The sequence below is a fragment of the Crocodylus porosus genome, unplaced genomic scaffold (assembly GCF_001723895.1).
Source record: "Crocodylus porosus isolate Cpor-Errol unplaced genomic scaffold, CroPor_comp1, whole genome shotgun sequence".
In the NCBI taxonomy this organism is placed as follows: Eukaryota; Metazoa; Chordata; order Crocodylia; family Crocodylidae; genus Crocodylus; species Crocodylus porosus.
Genome location: NW_017728886.1, coordinates 113,929,428 through 113,951,103, shown reverse-complemented (window position 1 = coordinate 113,951,103; position 21,676 = coordinate 113,929,428). Strand labels below are relative to the sequence as shown.

At 41.9% G+C, this 21,676-nt stretch overlaps 1 long non-coding RNA gene across 1 annotated transcript; it reads left to right on the top strand.

Annotated features, from left to right (window-relative positions):
• The first annotated feature begins 3,479 nt into the window (after positions 1–3,479).
• On the top strand, positions 3,480–19,576 carry LOC109323662. Its single transcript, XR_002104718.1, has 3 exons — positions 3,480–3,491; positions 13,163–13,166; positions 19,495–19,576. It is a non-coding gene; the product is annotated as an uncharacterized LOC109323662 (long non-coding RNA).
• The last annotated feature ends 2,100 nt before the right edge of the window (positions 19,577–21,676 follow it).

The following is a 21,676-nucleotide window of genomic DNA, read 5'->3' as shown; positions in this document are numbered from 1 at the left end:
GTCACTGAGGCCCAGATCCTCGGACCAACCTGTACTTGATCTCTACTGCCCCACATTTGTCACCCTCCCTGAAATAAATGTCTCTTAAAAGTCAAAGTCAAAAGTCTTTCTTAATGGCTTCCAACAGGTGTGTTTGCTCAGGGCTCTGAGAGCTTGACCCTGTTCTGTGAGCCTTTCTCTGTTCTCTTGCTTTGTTCTCACTCCCCCAAACAGTCTGACCCCTTTCTCACCATAGCCCAGGTTTTTCTTTAATTTCTCCTGCCCTTTTCACCTTTTTAAAGCCCTTTCTCCTCAAGTAACCCTTTCCCCCTCCCCTTCTCCCTCCCTTTGGGTTTACTTTGTTCTTTCCCCCTCTCACTGCAGCTGCTATTCTGCTTATTCTTTTCCCTTCTTTTCCATGCTATCTTACTTACCTTTCTCCTATCCCCGGTGTTGTTTTTTTGTTTGTTTTCCAGCGTCTTTGTTCCCTGCCAACAGAGGACTGCCCATTCCCCACCTTTATGGTTCCTTAAAGGGTTAATCGTTATTTTTTTGTTTGCTGGAATGCCTGCAGGTAGATCCCAGCACCCACTGCTGAGGCTTCTGCCTCTCTGGACCAGAGTTTTGTTCTCCAGCTTCATGCCCCTCCCTCCATTGGAGTGGAGGAGTGCACTGCTGCTGTGGGAGCATTAGTAGGCTTCAAAAATGTCCCCTATGCTGCTTGGGTGAATTCAGTCCCCATCATCTTCCTCAGCTCCCCTGCTTTAGTGCATGAGGTTGTGGTAGCAGGTGTCTCTGTCAGGGGTGTTTTTTCACCTTACAGCAAACCTAGACACATCCACCCTTCAGATAGTAACCTCAAACATGCCTCCACTTCTCTCAGACAATGACCTCATTAGCCACCTGCACCCTTATGGCATGGTTACAGGACCAGTCTGTAGATTTCTGCTTGGCAGCAAGGTCCCAGAGCTCTGGCATGTTCTGTCCTTTAAAAGGCAGATGTTTATGCTTCTCAGCAGGGAGGGTTGGGGTTTGTCCCACTCCACGTCCTTCCTGATTGATGGTCAGCATTACAAGGTCTACCTCACCATTGGGAATGCCTCATGCTTTCGCTGTGGTAGCAGGTCCCACCTGAATACACAGTGCCAAAGAAGAAGTCGGCTGCCCATTTAGGTGTCTAATGGTAACATCCATTCCACAGCTCCGTACCTCCCCAACATTGTGGCCCATGCCTTGCAGTTTGCATCTTTCACCCCCTCCAGCTGTGGTCCCCTCGCTGGGACCTTTGGCTCCCCATTAGGCCCTGGCCCTGCCTTCAGACTAGTCAGAATCCTGAACCTCTTGCTCTGGGCATTTCACACAGTGGGCCCCGGCCCTTTGACCCCCCCTTTGGATCCTGGCCCCAGTACAGACCATCCGAGGGTACCTCTAATATCTTTTATTAGGCCAACTGAATTGCTGATATTTTAGCAAGTTTTCAGGTTTAAAAACCCTGTCTCAGGTTAAGGAAGCATCTACACTTGGTGTGTGTGCTCTTCCCAGATGGAATGACTAGTAAAGAAGCCAGAGGCTGTGTTTCAGGCAAGAAAGCCAGTCAGTGAACACGTAAATTGAGGTTTCAGGGAGTGAGAGACAGGCTGGGGGGGGTGGGGGAGAAAGGGATTGAAGGGGGATGTAGCAGGTAAAAATAGAGAGGTACCTGGGGAGTCAGACATTGGTCAGGTTATAGTGTGTCATAAATCTAATGTCTATATTGCGTCCTTGAGCTTCTGTTTCTAAGAGGATGATGAAGTAAAGTTCATAAGCCCATCTTTGAAAAGGCAGTTGTAAATTCCCTTTGAGGATCAGGCCTGAGAGATTGGAGCCAGAGTGGATTTCTTGTGAGAAATGTGTCCCCCAGGTAGTTGGGTATTCTTGTCTGTAATAGATTTCTGGTGTGCATTCATTCTGGTGCACAGTCGTTGCTTGGTGCCTCCTACGTATCTTCCATCAAGCATTTGGTGCACTGGATGAGATATATAGCATTTCTGGAGTTGCAGCTGCAGGATCCAGAGTGGTAATGGTTCTGTTGTGGGGTGTAGTAATTGTGGGGATACTGGAGATATGTTGACAGGTTTTACACTTCTTGTCATGGCATGGTCTGGATCCATTTAGTGTGTTTTGGGCTGTAGGAAGTTTGCTTCTGGTGATGAGGTTAGTGAAGATCAGTGCTTGTTTGAATTTACAAACAACTTTTCAGGAAGGCTCTGTACATATGGTTGATTCTTGTCCACCACACCTATATCCTTGCCACTCATTGTGACACGATGTGGCAGTGGTACTTAGTGGCACCATGTAACAGGTCGCCATCCCCAGCGCCATCTTCCTGGTCATCCAGGAAGATAGGACTTGGGCCCATGGGCCAGGAGCACCATGCCTCTGTGGGCAGGAGTGGGGTGAGCTCAGCTGCAGGGGGCAAGTGGCAGCAGCCCAGGAGGGAGACAGGAGGCTTGGACGGGGTGGTGCTGAGAGGAGTGGCTACAGTTGGGCTTAGGTGAATTTTGGAGTGGCTATAGCTGCTCCCCAGCTCCACCCTCCAACACCACCCCTGAAGAAATGACAGAAGAGCTTGAAAATGATCCAGAAATATAGACATCTGAACAAGGAAACCAAACAAGAACTGAACTAATAAGGATTGAGAATGCTGAGAAACTGTGAAGATCACCTTCGAGCTAAAAAGCCAACACAAAAACTCATAAAGAGCTGTTAAAATGTACTTCAACTATGGGTTAAACTAAATTGCCAGTGTTAATATTATATGGGGATGTGACATGTAAATTGGGGAAGATGTGTGGATACCTTTAAGAATGTTATGTATAAGTTGTTCCACTTGCCCAGGGGTTTCAGGAGGGAATAGCAGAACTCTAGGCAAAGTATTGCTCTCTGAATAAACAAGCTTTATCATTCTCTAAGCTTAACTCCTGGGTCTTTCGAGAATAATACAGATGGTGGTATTTCTGAGGGAAGAAGAACCACCTGTGTTTCAAGATAAAATACGAGGTCTGGTCAATAGGTATCTATTAAAATTAGCTTCTAACATAAAGTTGTCTGACAAGAAAGGTTTCCTTGTGGGAAATGTAATTCACATGTGTCATAGACTAATTCTACTGTGTGGGTCTTTAACTGGCTCTTTAACTGGGCTATATCTTTCCAGATGCATCACAGCCACATGGTTTTCATGATGTACTGTGGCCTTCCAGGGAGAGAGTAGACCATAGTGAAGACTAAAGATGAGAAATTAAAGATAACAACGGATAAGTTGCTGTCCTGTTCTTTTCTTAGCTATCTCAGCTTGAGAAAGCAAGATAAATGCTTTGAAAAGATGAATGGGTAGAAAGAAAATCTGAGTAGATAATCTATATCTTCCTAACCACATTATAATGGCAAAAGAAAGGAGGTCTTTAAAGGACAAGTCCAGTTGCCAGGCCGTAATATAGATAAAAATACTTTGAGGTTCAAAAAATGGCTTTATAGTATTTTGGCACTAAGTTAGGAGGGGCTTAAAGACAAAAGCATTAAAGAAAGCTTTAGTAAAAAAGTGTGTAAGAAGCCTGGGAACTTCCAAGCACATTTGCAGTGGAACCACTGTGAGGAGTTTCACTCCTTCTGCACCCACGTTTGTATGTCTACATGGATCGAAAACATAACCCCACCATTTCATCTAACTCTTGAAGCTGCATTAAACAATAGTGCTTTTCCACAGACCAGGTAGTGGAGATGGAGATAAATGTAGTTATTCTTTGGTTTCAATGTAGTTTTTAAGACTCCAACTTAGCTGTATAAAAAATTTATTTTTTTAAAATTGCTACTTTACCAAAGTCTGAAAGTTCAGATGAAGCCTAACTTAGATTTTTGCATGCTCTCTCTCTCAAGATAAAGTATAAGAATCGTTTTGAACAATTGGATAAAACCAAACTTCATCAAAAATCTGAAAAAGCTTTTAATTTCACTATATTGCTGAATGAGAACAATTTTCAAAACCTTGAAAATTATCACAAAATGGAATCATTGCTTTCTAGCCTGTTTTCACTCTCAAATTTGCTGATTGCAACTGTTTTTTCAGGATGTTAAAGTTCCATGGTGTCCACTTATCTCTGCAATAGGGTATGTTCACAAACACTGAAAGGATCTCAATGACAAGGAAGTAATTTCCCCTGATAATTAATTTAATTTAATACAGTATAAGCAAACTGAATTAAAGTCTGATTATTCTGAGATTTGTGGTCTAAACATATCCATGGAGATAGTACTATTTAAAGATCTTCATAAACAGTCATCAGTTTCCAATGTCCCTGAGACAGACAGTGATAAAGAGGAGATTGTTAAAAACTCAGCACTGCACAATATATAATCTAACATCATTTCATGTGAAGTTTCAGTGCAAATAAGATCAACATTAGCACAATGTATTTTGAAAAGTAGATGATAATGTATTTTAGCAAAAAAGATAAATGAACAAAAGTTCTGTGCTTTTGTGATGGTTTTGCTCTTGTTTTTTGTTTGTTGTTTTGGTTTTTTTGTGTTTAAACAATTATCATAAAGTGAAGAAATCAGGGAAGAATATATATTCTTTTTTGGCATGGAAAAGAAAAAATTAAATCTGACAAATGTGTTAAATTATTTATGCTTATTAAAGAGAGAATAGAAAACAGGATCACAATATGAAAATAATTATCAAAGTGAAAGAAAAAATAAAACATAAACTGGCAAAGAGCACAAAAGCCACAGATATCTGCCAGCAAGAAGAGAATTAATAAAACAGTTAATAACAGAAAACTACCAGAAATGCAGGATAAATTGACAAGTAAACCGGATCTTGTACTACAAATAACTCAAAACTTCAGTGAAGTAAAAACCAGTGCCATTTTACAATGTACAACTAGTACGGGTAACCTTGATGAAAGGACTGAGTGCAAGACATATATGGATTGCGTTAACATCTAGAAAAGCTGCATCTGGGCAGAAGCACAAGGCTGACACCAGGGCTGGCAGAAGTGCAGAACCCGAGGCAGGGCTAGCGGGAGTGTGGGGCCCACACCGGGGCTGGAGCTGGTGGCAGCTGCCTAAATTTTCCATGTAACAAGAGAACAGATTAAGAATGACTTAGAGAAGTTGGATGCTTTCCAGGCAGCAAGATCAAATGAGATACACCCTTGAGTACTGATGGAATTGGTTGAGGTAATTTCAAAGGTGATCAGGAACAGCCAACATAGATTCACTAAGAGAAGTCATCCTTATTTCCTTCAAAGATGAATCATCCTTATTTCCTTCTATGGATGTGGGGAGAGCAGTAGATGTGATAAACCTTGACTTTAGCAAGGCTTTTGACACTGTCTCTCATATCAGTCTCATTAATAAACTAAGAAAATATAGACTAGATGAAAATGCTGTAAGGTAGAGCCCCTCTTTATATACAGGTAAGGGTGTGATAGGATCTGATATGCAATCCACACAAGTATGCCTCCCGCTATGCCATATGTCTTTGGCAGGGGGTGTGATTGTGAAATAGTGTCAGATCCAATCACTGGTGCTAGGGATCGTGATCCCCCTGTAGTGGCAAGCAGCAAGCTCCTATGGCTGGGAGACCCACTGGTGGCGCTCACAGCCACAGCAAAACCCCACATGTTGCTGCAGCTGGGAGCATCATGGGTTGCCATGACTGCATACCCCTCAGCTGTGGGACTCCCAGCCACCATAGCCCCGAAGGACTCACAGCCCTGTGCACTGCAGTGGCTATGAATCTCACAGTTGACGAGGCTCACAGTGGAGCACTTCCATGGCTGTAAGCTGTGGCACTGTCAGCCACAACAGGACACGATGCACCCCTGTGGCTGGGAGCCCCATCAGCTGGTGAGGCTCCCAGTCACAGAGGAGCACCTGGCCACATGTTCAATTAATAGCTTGATAAAAACAAGCCACAAAGCTATTGCACATTCTTTGTGGAATAACTTTGTGGCTTATTCCTTGTTTTATCATGCCATTAACTGATTGAACATTAGGCTGAGTCACATCTGGTTAATCACATATTAAATATAATGTGTAGATGGGGCCGTAGATAGGTATTTGATTGGATCATCATGCCCAGTTAGCAGTCAGCAATGGCTCAATGTCTAATTGGGAAGAGGTACCACATGGGGTTCCCCCAGGATCTGTCCTGGGTCGAGTATTGGTTTACAACTTCCTTAATTATTTAGATAATAGGACTGAGTGCAAGCTTAGCAAATTTGTGGATGACACCAAATTGGGTGGAATTACAGACATTCTAAAGGGTAGAGCTGGGCTGCAGAATGACCTGTGATAAACTAGAGAAATGGTCAAAATTCAATCAAATGTAATTTAACAAGGACAAGTGCAACAGTGAGCCAAAAGTGTGCTCCTGTGACAAAACAACCCAACAGCATATTGGGTTGAATTAATAAGCATCTCTTGCAAATCAAAGGAACTGACTCTTCCTCTCTGTTCAGCACTGGTGAAACTTCACCTGGAGTACTGTGTTTAGTTTTGGTCCCCACACTTCAGAAAAGATGCAAACAGATTAGAATGTGTCTAGCAGACAGCAACAAAAAATATTAGGGCCTGAGGAGCATGATTTATGAAGAAAAGTTAAAAGAACTTGGGTCATTTAGTCTGAAGAAATGAAAACTGAAGTGAGATTTGATAACTGCCTTCCAATACCTGAACGTGGATTATAAAGAGGATGGAGACAGCCTTTTTTCCATAGCTGTAGTGGATAAGGCTAGGAGTAATAGCCTCAAACTGCAACACAGGAAATTTAGCATGGAGTTTATGAAGATCTATGAGGGTGATTAAGCACTGGAACAGGGTACCTAGACAGGCTGTAGAATCTCCATTCCTGGAAATTTTAAAGAGCAAATTAGATTAATTTGATTTAATTGTAGATACTTGTTTGGGATGGTTTAGCATGTTTCACCATGGAGCTGTACTAGGTAATCTCATGAGGTCCCTTTCAGCCCTATTTTCTGTTGATCCTACCAATAGCTGAGCAGAGTATTCTTGCAGTATCATATATCATTAATTTGTTCTTGCAGTACTCTGAAATTAAACTGGTCTTTGACTCAGACCACAAAAGTAAATTATAAATTTACTTGGGCTTTCATTTTATGTTACTATGGAGCTTTTCAGACATAGCTCTTCTGATTAAGTACCTGATGCTTTTCCTGTATCAAGAGAAGGCCCATTCAGTTCATAATGCTATGCATTTATATGATAAAGTAATATGTAGACATGCAGCTATAATAAGGGTTACCAGTGACATCAAGAATTTTCTCTAGTATGCTTTTATATTATTGCAAAATAGAAAAACAATATGTGAATGCAGTGAAATGATGGGCAAATTTCAGGATGATATTCAGTACAGTGTATCTTACCAGACAATTCAAGGGCATAGTAACAGAGGTAAAAAGCAGTGTTTATAAAAATAACAGAAACCCTTCACTAAAAACAACTCTTGAATTTCAAAGGGAAATGGAGACTGGTGTCAGAAGTAGACTGGCTAAGTTTGTTGATGACACCAAACTATGGGGAAAAGTGCCCACACTGAACGATAGGTGATGATCCAGGCTGACCTGGATAGGCTTGCAAGGTGGGTGGATGAAAACTTAATGGCATTCAATACAGAGAAATGCAATGTACTCCACCTCAGGAAAAAGAGAAAAAAAACCCCGCATCACACTTATAGGCTTGGCAGTGCTATACTCTCTAGCACCATAGCTGAAAGAGACTTGGGGACTTGGGGGTCATAATTGACCACAAGATGAACATGAGTCACCAATGCGAAACCACAGACAACAAAGCGAAAACTCTGGCTTGCTTCTACCAAAGATCTCAAGCAGGACACAGGAAATCATCCTCCCACTGTATTCGGCCTTGGTGAGGCCACAGCTGGAGTACTACATCCAGTTCTGGGCTCCACAATTTAGAAAGGATATGGAGAAGCTTGAGAGAGTCCAGAGGAGAGCCACACGCATAAACAGAAGGCAAGAGAGCAGGCCTTATGGAGAGAGGCTGAGAGCCATGGGGCTCTTTATCCTGGAGAAGCGTAGGCTCAGGAGTGACATGGTGGCAGCCTATAAGTACATAAGGGGTGTGTATCAGGATCGGGAAGAACACTTGTCCACCAGAGCACCCCAAAGAAGACAAGAACCAGTGATTATAAACTCCAGCAAGCCCATTTAGGCTGGACATAAGGAAAAATTTCTTCACTGTCTAAGCCACCAAGGCCTGGAATAGACCCCCCCCCCACCCTGTCCCCCCTATTCTGGACACTTTCACAAAGCATTTCAATGCCTATCTTGCTGGGATGATTTGACCCTAGCTGACTTCCTGCCTCTTGGGCAGGGGGCTGGACCCGATGATCATATGAGGTCCCTTTCAGCCTTAAATGTCTATGAAAACTATGGAATAAAAAAGAAGAAATTTGCAGACATTTACCTTTTTTAAATTAACTATGTTTAATTGCATGGCTAACAATGATCAGGAAATCATAAATTCTCTTCCTAATATTTTATATTCCTAAACTGCAGAGTCCTGTAAATACTTATATTATCTTTGTGGAATGCCAGATACCAAACAAGATGGTTGCTACTGTGGGACAGTAACATTGGGTATTTTTACTTGTGCTTCAGTGGTGGGTGCTTTAATTAGATGAGCTCTAAGAGCCAGTCTAATTAAAGTGTCCACAGCGTCTCATGTATCAGCATCCCCATGCTTCAAAATGGTTAAGGGGTGTTTTAAGTAAAGCTCCCGCTACCATTTTAAAGTGTGGAGACACTGATACACAAGACACAGAGACTGGCTGGAGTTTGATAATTAGCACGCTTCAACATACTCGATTAATCAAGTCTACAGGCACCCATTAATGTTAAATTAGTTAAGAAGTGTTAAAAAAAGTGTTTAAAAATACATTCTGAATGACAAGCTCTGCCACATAGAGTCTGTGACAATTATACAATATTTTATTCAAAGTGAATTCCATACAACTCCATGACAGTACCAGGAGTCCAAAACAAAAAAAAGTACTTAATAAGGCTGGTGATTCATAATAACTCATAATACAATATTCATAACACAACAATATCACAGGATATCCCAGAACTCTTTTCTTAAGCAGAGATTTGGTATTAATACAAATTTTCAGCACTGAGGAGCAAGTCAAATATTAACAGGGTCCTCCAGAGCTGCTGCATATTCAAAAGCAGTGCTTGTCCTTACTACCTGGATACTGGACAGCCAAAGTGAAGGAAAGCAAAGTGAAATCCTCCTGGTGCACTTATAAATAACTATGTAACTTTCCTCTGATAATTAAAAATGTCAGCCAGAAAAAGCAAAAACAGAAATGTTGCAGAAAAAGGGCAAAGCTCTGCAAAGTCTACACATGTGAGTGAGATATTCATGGGCTGATTTAAAGTTTTGAAAAAGGGGATGCAGAAGGTGTGATAAATTATTGCATAACATAATACATTTTTCTCCAGTTAAAAAGAAACTAGAGGCTTTCCTAAGATGGTAGGAGACTAGGGATATACGATTCAGTTTAAGATAAAAACAAAAACAAGTATAACTTTATTGGAATGTGCATTAATTTGCTATATTATATACCATGTATAAAAAAACATAACGAAGTAGGTAAAACTAATCAAAAGATGTTGTTTTACTAGTCCCATCATCATTAGAACAAAATATGTATCTCTTTTTTAGCTTCATAAAACAAAATATAGACTTCTTGAGCATTTTGACAGTGCATCCAGTACTTCACTGAAAGTTATTTCCACCCTTGAGTCAAAGTTCACATGAGTTAATGTTTTCAGCTAGTTAGAAACAGTCTGCAGACCTGTGAAATAGAAGCTACATTACCAGTAGCATACAGAGAGAAGACTGGCTAGATTAGTTAATGGAATATCAAGATTATTAAAAAGGAGAGAGGGAATGAAGACTTTGGAAAGAATCAAGTAGAGCATCTTGAGCCATGAAGTCATTTGTCTATCTCACTGCTGCCTGAATAGAAATGCTGCTGCTACTGCCAGGTAATTGGTTTTAAACTCTGGGTGGACCAGGAATAAAGGTGGGGGAGCAGGAGGCAGCCATACCCCTCTTTTCCCCTCCCTTCCCTCCTCCACTGGATCTGCTCTTGGAGTCATTTAACAGCAGCTGGAATGGAGGGAAGTTGAAATAACTTACCCAACTCCAACAATGTACTGGAAAGACCTTATGAGAATACTATGGAACTGAAGTAAATATGATGATATCCCACACATTGCAAATCAAATTCTTCTAAGAAAGAGGGAATGAAATCAATAGTGTATAGTCAGTGAAACTCTCTTGTATTGTCTACTATCTTTTCCCCATGCATACCCAGTAATTCCTCAAATGCGAACCATTATTTCCAGGCATATAAAATTGAACATGCAGGATGCACCTGTGCTTTACTGGAGCAAAAAACCTGCAAATACCTCTGTACATGCAGCTTCTGCAAAAGCTTGTATTCAGACAAATGGTAAAATTTCTATCTGCCAATTTTTGGGGGGGAAGGTCTAATACTTGTGTGGGTGAGTACTGGACTATTCAATGTGTGTGTGTGTGCGTGCGTGCGCGCACGCATGCACAAACATACACAAGCAGACACGTTATTTTTTGTGTCAAACAGATGTGAATTTAAACTTTTTTTATTTTTTAAGGGGAAGTAGGAAGTAGAATGCCTTTATAAACTGTACCTACATCGTAAATACAGAAATGTCTCTATATTTTCTGTCTTTTTACCTTATAACTTACCCGTGTGTTGTGCCCTGTTAAGCATATTCCTCTTATTTGTAATTAAACTTAAATGGTATTAAATTTATTGTGTAAAAATACACACTAAAACCTGAAACAGCAGTTTAATATATTATTGCTTGTAAGCTGAGGCACATGACAAAAATGTATAGGAGTTTTCTCTTAAAACAAATATGCCCATAGCAGCCTGTTCCTTGCAAAATGATTTATTAAACAGAAAAAACCCCAAAGAATTAAAATTAAAATATTTTAAAGGGTTTAGAGACCTTGATCAAAATTTAGGTCTTTAAGGTACTAAACACAGAAAAATCTGAACTGAAATCAGTGAAAGCCATGAATGGCCACCACCTTGGAAAAATGTAGTCATTCATTCCATCCCCATACATGATTAATATAGGGATTGGCAACCTTTTGCCACTGTAGGCCACTATTTGCAACCTAACCCCTGCCCAAGGCTGCAGCCCTACACATCTCTAACAATCAACAGATTCTGAGAAGGGAATAAATAGAAAGAAGCAACATTAGAACTCTTGGGATGCCAACTCTGCTGCCCTGGTTAGAACATGCTGCCAGTTCCCTGAGCACACAGGCCATAGGTTGCCAATCCCTTTCTTCTTATTCTGAAACACTTTTCTATTTGTGCAACATTCAAACTATCTGATTTTTCTTATTAACAAACAATATTTGAGTGCTTTAATTCATTAATGTCATGCATCTGCTCTCAGATGGGAGTGACAAGTGGGCACCCCAAGGCAGAACCACCTTTACCAATCTGCCATGCCTTTGGTCTTCCAAAGAAAAAGGAGGGTTCAGAGATGTTATTGAGGGACCCCGTGGGATCACCCATGTAGTGGTGGGTTGACTTGGGGTTCCACCCCCCCCACACCCTGTCCACACACCAACCATAGGTATTACCAAGGATGGAATTGTTACACAGTCGATGCCAAGGGCAATTCAAAGATGTTGGTTCTGGAATTGAGCAGATGAAATCCCAACACCAGTATTCCATAATGCCAATGAGTCCTCTACCCCTGCTATCAGAATGCCCCACTCCAGGACATCAAAAGAAATTTTCAAAATGAAATTAAACAACAGTATACCCCTGAGGGTAGGATTTTCTTCCTAAATCGCCAGTAGGTAAGTCTCTAGGTGTATCCAGACCATCCCCTGGGTCCAAATCTCCCCTCTTTATCAGGATTGCCCCTCTTTACTATGGCACCTTACATACATAAATCAATACAAGGAAATAAAATAGATCCGGTAAGGCAGCTGAACTTAAAACAGAAAACTAAAATACCATGGGGCAGCAGGAAAAACCAAACTGGAACTTTCTGCTGCAGTTCTTTGGCCAGGCTGAAATCCTCAGGCTCTGGCATCTAGCCTTAGGGCTCTGCCTCACAAAACAAACAAACAAAAAAACAGCTTATTCCTTCATGGGTCTTCCTCATTTGTGGGGTCCAGCATGGAAAAAGGTCTCTGGTTCCCCCTGGGTCTCTGCGCCCTGAGTGCTGCTGAGCTCTCGGAACCCCAGACTCCAACGCTTGGTGTCCCCTCTCCTCTGACCAGGTCCATTTCTTCTTATATGCTGCTGGAGCAACACAGCAATTCTGTGTCAGCAGCAGAGCATCCTCAGAGCCATAGGAAGCATTTACTGATAAATTGGCACAGCAGCACCGTATCCCACTCCTGCCTCTCCGGCCTTGCAGGTAAGTCTGCCTTGTATCCAGCCCTTATTGGGCTATGATCAGATTGCAGCCATGAGCTGCATCCCCTGGGGAACTTCCCAGTGGAGTTTGCTTTGTCTCCCTGGGTCCCACTGCTACAATTAACAATACCATTACATAATATTTTACATTAAAGCTTAGATGATGCCAACAGATTTTGAAATGTCTTTGATGTATGGATTGTGCCTGGTTCAAGAAAGTGCTGTTTACATCATGATGAAACATCCCATTGGTACAAAGCACAATCTTATGCTATAAATTCCTGAGAATCCTTAAACATGGATGTCACCAGTAACCATCCCCAACATAGTAACAGAAATTCTCATATTGTTACTTCTTTTACAGTTTCATAATCAAGGTGAACCAATACAACTGATTCTGTCATTTTAGTAAGTATTGTTCTATTAATGCTGAACCTTGAATATTATTTGTGCTTACACAGAATGAATCTTGCACAGGATGAATTGCAGAACAAATTGAAAAAATAACTAGGAACTTCAACCAGGTCCAAATCTGGGTGTACAGTAGGGGGTAAAGAATACAAAGTATTTTTTTTCATCATAATACATAGGTATTTCTTTTCAAATGCCATTTACCAACTATTCAAAGACAACAGTTCCCGGGGGCATATCCAGAGGGGTTGTGATGGTGAGCTTGCACCCCCTTTTGTTGCTGGTTTACTGCTGAGAACTCCAGTCTTGGGTGCCACATGAATGCACAGTGAGCACCCTACCATCATTTCATAGCCCTTTTCACTGTGCTGGATCCACTACTAGCAATGCCTGTACCTCCCAAAAAATCTTTAGTTGTCCTCTGTAGTTCCTGCTGTGTAACTTGGATGAATCATAACAATGAAGACAGCATTTCATATACTGATTTGTTCAAGAGATGTGCTAGTTATTTACATAAACATTTGAGCTTATTGAAGCTATGAGAGTTGTCATTTTAAGTACAAAGTCATTATATTACAAAGTAATTTGGATGGTGGACAACACCAGGAAGCCATTTTACATGTTTCCTCAAATTTGGCCAAACTGTGAATTGATGACTCTATAATTACATGTTTTAATTAAAAAAAGGGTGTGCCACATTTGAAGAGATGTCCAAACTCCTTTAAAGAAAAGTGCACTCTGTTTCCGTGTTGTTGCATGATGAATCTGTGCAATTCAGCTAATTGTAGCACATATACAAGGGTGAGAATTCCATTACGTTGCTTGTGTGGCCCCAAGCAATCTGTGTCTTTGAAGCCATCACAATCTTGCCAGAACAGCAGTATGCATTCCACAAGGCCTTGTAACAAACATTTTGGAAAATGTCTGTGCAGTTGTTCCATATATATTGTGGTTTTGTAAACAGCACCAATCTTAGCAAAATATTTGATTAATAACTAATAGTCCATTACTAAAATAGTTCAAATCATCTCATTTCTTTCAAAGAAATATATTTAAAAGCATTTATTTAAAAACAAAAAAAATGTGGTTCTGAGGAAAGGATATTAAACCAGGAGTAAGGGACCCAGAATAAGGAACCAAATGCAGCCTCACAGATATGAAAAAGAGATCATGAATTTTCATGCTATTAAATGCAAAAAAGTGAGGTAAAAACATTCACCATCTCTCTTTCTATTGGTATTTTGTTGTTGACAGTTTAAAGTCTTTACTATTTTTTTTTATTCTGTCACCTGGCTAGAGGTAAGATCTTCAGTAAAAAACTAAAGGATGCCTGAGATTAAGAAAGATTTTTTTTATATATAAAATACTTCTGGGTATTTTATAGGATTGTTCAGGAAACTGCCATTTTCTTATTTCCCTGATGACACACTGGCTTGTGTGATCTGTCACAAGGGTTGTGTCTGTCATATTATGTGACATAATATAGTGAAGCTGAGAATGTGATATGACAACCCCCCTAATGCACTGAATCAGTGGGGAAATTTAAAAAGTAGTACATATCATAGAACACAGTTAGCTTCATTTTTTTTAAATGGCTTCTCTGATAAATGGTTGGGGTCCACTGTTCATTACCTATATCTGAACAGTAAAGTCCCCTCGTAGACCTGCCTATGCCAAGCAAGTATATACTTACTAGTATGAATAGTCGCAATCAGTTGGTATTCTAGTTCTGTCTGTAATCAAATGAATGATAGACTTTTTTTGGAAGCAGGTAATTACATTCAAAGAAATGAACTACCAATGAAAAATCCAACAAGATACATTCTAAGAAAAAATAAATGCAAATATAAATGCAATGGCAACATATGAACAACAGGAGAGCAGCACTGAAGCACAGATGATGAATAATTTCTGGGCAATACTGTGTTGCAAAATCCATAAAGGATGAATTCAGCTTTATCAAGACAGAGATGTTCCTCACTAAAGTAACTTCTGCTCTCTGAATATAGGATATAAACAGATTCACACTGAGAAAGACTAAGCCTGCCTATATATCAACAGAACCCATCTGCAAGGAAATTAACATCAAGGAACAACCTCCGTGATTTCAGTCAGACATGGAGTATAAAAACCTCCAGCACCAATTAAGTCTAAATATTTCTTTCACTTCAACAGTATTCTTGAAATACCTTAAACAGAAGGTCAGGCCCATTTTGTGGCAGGGGGACATTCTGTGAACATGTTAACTCTACCAAGTAACCTCTACAGATTTTCACTGGAAGATACTCGAGCTAGAAGGAATTATCTTCAGAAAGAAGTGAAGAGAACTCTTGATTGAAAAGTTACTGAGCACTGGCAATCTGTTTGGGTGGCAACAATCAAGACCTTTAAGGATTCTCTATAAAACAACATGAAGCTGTTCCACAATACCTTTTCCTGAATAAGTCCATGTACTGTACAGACACTCTTATTCCAAAACAAAAGCATCCATACATATAGACCTGAAGAAGAATGACCTGTTTTTGAAAGCTTATCTAAATCTATCCCAACTGTAGAGTTGGTCCAATAAAAGATATAACACAATAATCCTTGCTTATCCATATATAGTTATGTATGAATAGCCATTTTAAAAATTCACATTCTACATTAATTTCAGTTACCAAAATATCTTGTATAAATGCACCCAAATTAAAATACAGCTTTCCCTTGCTTTATGCTGTACATGCATTCCTTGAAAATGGCACATAACTCAAATTTGCATAAAGGGAACCAACTTTACAATGTAACAAATAGAGACACATTCCAAGACCTCAACTGTACTGATTCTCAGACCCATTTCTACCATGTTTATAAGGCATGTTTGGTACTCACCAACAGCAGACAGTGGGAGATAAGATTCATAGATTGTAGAGTCAGAAGGGACCATGAAGGATCATTGTATCCAACCCCTGCCCCAGGCAGGAAAGAGGACTGAGGTCAGATGACCCCAGTTAGGTGCCTATTTAGCCTCCCCTTGAAGACCTCCAAGTTAGGTGATAGTACCACCTCTCTTGGCAGCCCATTCCAGATTCTAGTCACCCTTACTGTGAAAATTTTCTTCTTAATGTCTAGCCTGAATCTACTCTCCACTAGTTTGTACTCATTATTCCTAGTTATTCCTAGGGGTGCCCTGGTAAATAGTGCATCTCCAATTCTCTGTTATCCTACCTTGATAAACTTATAGGTAGCTACAAGGTCTCCTCTCAGACATCTCTTGTGAAGGCTGAACTTTAACCTCCCCTTGTAGGGTCTTACATGGGGGCCACTAATCATACGAGTGGCCCTCCTCTGAACCCTCTCCAGATAAGATTAGGACATAAGCTAGCAGGACACTTAGAAACCATCATAGAGATGGCAACTACAGAAACTCGTGTTGTAGAAAATGAGTGAAAATCACAGCTTCACACAGGAGACTATATTTTGGTGCATGTAACTCCCACAATGCACCACCCAAAGCAGCTGACTGCCAGCTTCCACCACACCAATTGCATAAGAGTGAATGTACCTCGCATATAATGAATTTTTGGTATAAAAAGGGTCATTGCATAAGAGCAAATTCACTCGTACGGAACCTGCATAAAGCAAGGGAAACCTGTATGCAACTTGTTTTCAAAGGCTGAATAATTAAAAAAAACCTCCTTGTAGTAAGTAGTTGAATTAGCTGCAGTAGCAGTAGCAAGAGAGCCAAGACTGCTCATTGTTCTGTTTTTACTTCCACTTTTGTCTGGTAAGCAAAAGAAACTACTTTTACTATATTTCCTTGAACATAATGAGCACCCCAATATCTAACAGCTCTTTATTGTAATGAAGTTGTGTGTTCTATGCAAGAAAATATGTTAACTTTCCAGAATAGATAAACCCTTACACTCAAGCTTGTTAAGCCTTGTGTTTAATCATACCCCAAACAGAACAAATTCCTGAAAAAACTGGTTGACTGACCTGTTAGGACTATAAAGTCATACTGAGTATGATTTGCCATTCAGTATGAAAACAACATATACCTATAAGATAGTGTCATAGGAATAATTTAGAATAATAAATATTTAGTGTTCTTTCAGGCTTTTAAATTTGAAAACAGTTAACATATTACCCAACTTCTGTCATCTTTCTCAGTGCTTCTGTTTTTTTTCAGTTAGGTAAGTATAAATTGAGAGAGATAATGTATAAATTTTATGGATATATGTAAGAAGAATCTAAAAGTAGTTGATAAAAAAAACTACAGCTCAAAACCATGAGTGTTGATTGAAGTAATTTTAGCCTATAATGTAACAACTTCAGATTTTATAGTGTATGTAAAAAAGAAAACGTAGGGTGTTACTGAGTGTCACTTAATATGCAGCATATTGTAGGACTTTCAGTTTAGCAATGTTATGTTTTTCTTTCTAACTTACTGCAAACCTCAGAACACTCCTGTGAGCTAGAATTCATTAATATTTATAAAGACAGTTTCAGCTTTTCATATGAAAGCTGCTACAGAACTATAAAATGGTATTATTATTTTTTGTTGATCTGTGACTTGAGAGATGGCAGACACTCAGGGTTAACTATCAGTGACATTCCACCTGAGGCTGGCCATCTACAAGTAACTAGATTCATCGTATCAGCACAATTTCAAACAGCATGTATAGTCCAGGCGGGATTTGAACATATATGTGTAGCAGAGGAAACAGCTGAGAAATCCTGCAGAGGCTTATTGACTAATGACCAATGTATTATGCTTTGCAATAATGTTAGCTACATTTTGTGGGCCATTTACTAAAATGTTTATAGAAATGTTAACTTTTCTGTAACAATGGAAGACAAGCCATCAAGCACCAGCCAGGATTTTGCCTCCTAAACCTTGGAAATTATTGAATGCACCTAACTGGTGTTTCCAATAAGTTTTCTTCCTTACCTCATCATGCAAAGTAAAGTATTCCCTGGAAAGAACTGCTTCCTAAATACAGCCCACCAATAACTTACATCTGGCCCGCAGCACCAACCAGCAAATTACGCCTCACTCAGCTCTTCTGTCTATGAGGGTGGGAGCAAGGTGTATACACAGTTCCAAACTTACCCTATTGCCTCACTCCCACCCTTGTGGGTGGAAGGTCCTGGCTGGCCAGTGTGCAGTTTCTGTGCGGGCCTGCTCCTGCCACTGCTACACCCCAAGAGACCTGTTCCACTTCTCTGGTCTCCTGCTGGCTCCAGCAGCAGGTAGGGAAGCAAAGCAGGATTGGGGCTACAGCTCGGCAGTAGCACAGAGCAGGGACTGGTGGCAGCATGGAGCCCACACCCAGGGAGCAGCAGCAGCATGGAGCTCAGATGGGTAGAGTGTACATGTGATGGAGAGTGGGGGGTGGGCACAGCCCCAGCAGGTGGTGGCAGCAGCAGCCCAGGCGCTCCGGGCTCAGGCACCTGGTGGGGTGTGGCTCCAGCCAGCACTGCACATTGCAACAAGGGGTGCAACCTCCACTAAGCCAGTCTCCACTGGGCCACTCACACACAGCCCCTGCACTCACACAGCATGGGAGGGAAGCCCCAGGTTCTGGAGCCAGCTGCCTTCCCCTCCAGGGCTGTGCAGCACTGGAGAGAAGCCTTGCACTGCAGCTGGCTGGCTTCCCTCCTGGGGCTCTGCTTCAGGGGAGGAAATCCCCAGGCACCTTCCTCAGGTGGGGGAGGGGGGAGGTAGCTGGCTTCAGCACTTGGGGCTTCTCTCCTGTGCTGCAGAGCCCCTGCGGGGAAGATGGCTGGCTCCAGCATGTGGGGGTTCCGTTCCATGCTGCGAGAGTGCAGGGGCTGTGCTTGAGTGGCAGGGACTACTGGCGATACAGATGGCCCAGTGGAGTTTACGCCCCTCACTGTGATGTGCAATGCTGGCAGGAGCCACACCTTGCTGCGGACCTGCTCCCTGACTGTCCCACCTGCTGCTGCACCATTGAGGGAATGTGAGGGGCCCCTGCACACCTTCACCCTCCCTCACACAACCACTCCCTGCCCTCACAACCCCCCACATATACACAATGCCCCAACATTCCCTACACCGGTTCTATACACACACAGTCACATCCCTTCACAACCTCCCCACACCCCCCCGCATCCTACCACACACCCATACCCCCTACACCCCACCATATACAACCACCATACACACCCCCATGTACCACACAAACACCACACACACAAACCCTGCCATACACCCCTCACACAATATACAAAACCAATTATTCTTTTCTGAGTTATTATGCAATCACCTCTATATACAGTATGCAAACACAAATCATGACAAAAATATTTTCTTGTAATATAATTAAAATTCGTTATAGTAGGCATTTGACTTTTAGTGTATGATTTGTTTTCATTTTGGTCCTAAGATGCCAACCCTCCTGTAACAGGGAACTCTAACCCTGTTACGAGGAAGCATGTGCACCCCTTTAAGGCCAGAACTTTCTGGGCATAGAGGGCTGGTGAGGAAGGGGTTAACTGCTGAACCTGGATGGCTAGTCAGCTGACCAGAAGAGGCAGGACTATAAAAACCCTGGGTTCAATAGCAGTAGGGATCTCAGCACCTGAAGGGGAAGCAGTGCCTCTGAGAGCTCCATGAAGAAGTTTGGGGAGCATCCCACAGCTGGAAGGGGGAAACTAAGGAAGCCCCTGAAAAAGAGCAGCTGCACCCCAGCCAGGCCAGTGGATGAGGGTGCGAAGCTGAGGCGCGAAACAGCTTTGCCTTATTATTATTATTTTTTGTGATTATTGACCAATACTGGTGGTTTGGGTGAGGCGATTAGGGGATGGAGGAGGCCTCATTTTGGGAGACCCACTCTGGAGTAGGAACCCCGGCGCCAGCAAGGGCACAGCTCTTTGGGGTCACAGACCCTGGCACCAGAGAGGGCACGGCTCTCTGGGGTCACACAAATGCCAGCACTTGAAGGACGATCTTAAAAAGACCAGATGCACCTGGGGTGCAAGTATATTTTTGTTCTTTTTGTTTGGATTGGTGGGGTGCAGGTTCAGGGTTGTACCCTGGTTTTGAGCCTGCAACCCCTGGCTGTGGGGCCGGCACCTGTGTCTCTGGGCTGGGGAGTGCCATGCTCCAGAAAGGAGCAGAAAAGGGGGCCATGAGCCTCCAGGTGCTGGAAGGAAAAGCTAGAGCCTCGGAATCAAACCCTATTTGGTGGGTTTGGACGGGGAGGCCTAGCTAGATAAAGGGGTTAGGCCAGCCTAGGAGAGACCCCAACATACCTAACATAATTGGCAGTCTTCTGCTCGCATAATAATTTCCATCAAGACATAGCAGATGAGTAGGGTGGGACAGAAGAATTCCAAGAGGGCTCCTAAGGTGCAGATGGCCAGTAAGATGGCGGTAGGGAGGGCAATTTGTTATACCTCCCCACCCCCCAGGAGTATTTCTGAGGAAGCAAGGGGAGGAACCACCAGTGGCAAAGGTCAGGGGTTAGGGGTGGGACTTCTGGGCCCAAGATGGCAACAAGGGGGTAGGGCAACTACCCTTGTAGCCCTCAACACCTCACCAAAACTCATTAAGCAGCCCTCCACCCAAAACAACTGCCCACCCCTCCTATAACAAGACCAATCTGAACTTTAAGAATGGAGTACTCCCACCAAAAAAGGAAAACAAAGCTGTAAGCTATCCTGAGAGAGGATTATCCCTTTCTTTATATAAAGATCACCCAGGAGAAATACAGTTTTTGGCCTAAGACCAGCCAGAGGTTACAGTAGCTCTGAGGGTGCCCTAAATTTATGCAAACAAAAGAGAACATTTTCAAAGGTAATATTTCCAAAACAAAAATTTTGCTTTTTTTTTTTAACAATTAAAATATTGAATTGATTTGTCCAAATTAAATGTAATAATATTTTTAATGTTCATATTTTTTTCCATTGAGTGTAAATGACAAGAGTCAGGTTGAATCCTCTTATTAGTCAACATGATAAATGCCCCACTCCTTTCTTAGGTTGCTGATTTATATTGTCTTCTTTGGCCAGTACCAGGTCCAGCAGTACCTTGCCTGTTGTCAGCCTATAAACTTCTTGAAGCAGGTAGAGCTCATCCACACATGTGAGGAAGCTTTGAGACTGACTGGATTTGGCTGAGTGCTCTTCCCATGAGATGTCCGGGTAGTTGAAGTCTCCCATGACAACCACAAGCATATAGGATTAATTGTTTATCCTTTCAGATAGTGATCTTCCCTGAGAATTATATGCAGAGTGTAAAAGGACTCATTTATGAGCCTAACACCTGCAGAACACCTAACGGTATTGTGTTCACAGCTACCAGAGGCAAATAACACTTCAGCATATCACTAGTGTTTATATGTCAAATGTTGACTTTTGAATGTTTTATTACCTGCAGTACATTTGCTGCAGTAGTTAGATACAAGTAACCAATTAATGTGGTACCTTAACAACTTACCCTTGCTTGCTTTTATACACTGCAATGAGTGCATCTACATGTGCACATGTAAGCCAACTCCATAATAAAGTGCGCTTTATTGTGGAGTTGGCTAATTAGCCTCACCTAGCCACATGGAGCCTGCCTAGCCAAAAGGCTTTTCAGGTTCTGCACCCTTATGCCCCAGCCAGCCCCTCTGCTGCCCTCTGCCACCACCTAGAGCCTGGGGCTGGGCCCCCCGGAACCTGCTGCTGGCCCAGGGCTGCTCTATTCTGGCTCAAAATGTTGGTGTCCCAGGCACATGTGTAGATACTTTAAAGTGCCCCGCTACC